General features: G+C 32.5%; 1 long non-coding RNA gene across 1 annotated transcript; it reads right to left on the bottom strand.

Moving 5' to 3' along the window:
* Positions 1–1300: 1300 nt before the first annotated feature.
* LOC113361656 lies at positions 1301–2153 on the bottom strand. The gene is made up of 2 exons (XR_003365254.1): positions 1996–2153; positions 1301–1582 (listed from the first exon to the last, which is right to left on the bottom strand). It is a non-coding gene; the product is annotated as an uncharacterized LOC113361656 (long non-coding RNA).

The raw sequence follows: 2153 nt of genomic DNA, 5'->3' as shown, positions 1-2153 counted from the left end.
ATAAAGTTGGGCGGCCCAATACATCGCGTTCACCGAACAACTAGTAAACCCGGTAGGTATTCACTACGGAAGATTCAAAGCCATGTTCCGCGCACAAACTCTTTCTAGTGTCTGCATTAAACTTTGATGATTTTCTATTCAATGTGGGGGATTGTTGGATTTTTTGAGTATAAATATGAATAGGTGTATCAACTCACTTGAGTCATTAGTGTCCTATCCCAAGGGATGTGACTCTCCACTAAGGGTTGTGACTCTTCGTGAAAGGACTTCTCCAAGAGTCACCTAACCTATATAAACCCCACTCATTTTATCATTGCAAGTGTGTTTTTTAGAGTCATAAAACTAGTACTAGAAATTTAAGAGTTTGTATGTGTCTTCAAGAGTTAAAGAAGAGTTTTTGCTACATCCATTCGCGTTTGATGTTTGGTGTTATCGAAGTGCTGCGAAAAACATCGAGGTATTATTGAATGTTGGAGACATATGCCGCTAAATCTGTAACAACATTATATACAGGGCATCAAATGTGTTAAGAAAATAGATTACTCGCCTCAATACACCAAAGTAAGTTTGTTTAAGCTTTGTGACTGATCATCTTTTCTATCATTCATTCTTGTTTTGCTGTTGGTATTACGAAACGTAATACATAGATGGAAACCGTGTTACAAAGAGCTGTAACGGATCGGTGGATAATACATGAGTTGTATTATTGGAGAATCGGTAACGAAGATAATTATCCAACAAAATGTTCCAGATTTAATCCAAAAGAGTCACATGTTTAAGGAAGAATCATAAAACATAAACAAACATCAGCTCACTCCAAGACTTTTACAGAACCCAATTCAGATCCAATTTTTTTTATGATTATACATTCTGAATCCTAACATATTATAGTTCCTTTCATAATTTTTCTCTAATTTTTAGTTTATCTTAAAGACCTTTTGACCACAGTCAAACGCGTAGTTGACCAAAACTGCAGAAAAGAAAAACAAAGATAGTCCATTTTATAAAAATCGTATAAAATCACTCACAACTCTACATCAGGTTTGGTTTACCAATTTAAAAAGGAAAACGAAATATCTTAAAGTTCACAGAAGACACCAAAGCCTAAAACATGCCATAGAATAATTTTAAAACAAGAATACTTCAATATAGTTGAATCTGTCAGAAAACGTCTGAGTTCCTTATAGTGAGAAACAATTGTTTTAAAAATACTTTTGAAACTCAGAAAATTCTAATATTTTAACCACCTCATTTTAATGTGAGTTCTACACATACTATAAAATATTCAACCATATATATATTATAGAATAATTATCATTAATAGTCAAACTGGCATGACTCAGAAATTTTCATTGTACAATCAAATATAATTTTCTAAACAAAGCATTGTTTCATTGGTTATACATTAACCCAATAATCTGTAAAGTATTAATGATCAATAAATACTCATTAAATCATCTAAAAGAGTTTGATGATATTTTATTACAATTTTCCAATCATAAATCCTATGTCAACTACTAATTAAGCACCAAAACCAATCCATATGCTTTTCCGCCATTAGCTCCTTGTGGTGCCATAAAATCTGGAATTTTTGTCATGAAACGACTTGAGTTGTGACACCCAGTAGAAAAACAAGCAACAAAGCATTTTAAGCAACATCTCCAATTCCTTTTAAAAACAACTAGCATGATTAACAACACCGCAAACACATGGAAATACCACATCCATAAACAACAATAATTTCAATCAGTCTGCTCGTCCCAGGGATCCCCACCTGGGTTTAGGAAAGCAAAACCGTTCCCAAGGATATCTTGTATCCCATCAAAAATAATTTTAAGGATCACAATCTATGAACCGCAGCCCGAAAATCATAAACATGCTTACAACATCAACAATAAAATCATTTATCATCCATACAATAATAAAAACTTGCAAACATAAATTTAATTAAAAGAAATTTAAATAGAAAAAGATTTTTAATTGTGCTGCGCCTACCTCAAACGCTAGTACCAAAAAAAATTAGATAAGGATTATACCACGAACTAACTCTTGATAAGAAGACTAAGACTTTTTTTTTTTCCTTCGCTGCGGCTAGGGAAACATAAAACTTAAAGTTTTTCTAGCCCTAGAGACAAATTTTAAATGTATATACT

This window comes from Papaver somniferum, chromosome 3 (genome assembly GCF_003573695.1).
Source record: "Papaver somniferum cultivar HN1 chromosome 3, ASM357369v1, whole genome shotgun sequence".
In the NCBI taxonomy this organism is placed as follows: domain Eukaryota; kingdom Viridiplantae; phylum Streptophyta; class Magnoliopsida; order Ranunculales; family Papaveraceae; genus Papaver; species Papaver somniferum.
The sequence above is the reverse complement of the archived record's forward strand: the minus strand, read 5'-3'. Positions and strand labels throughout refer to the sequence as shown.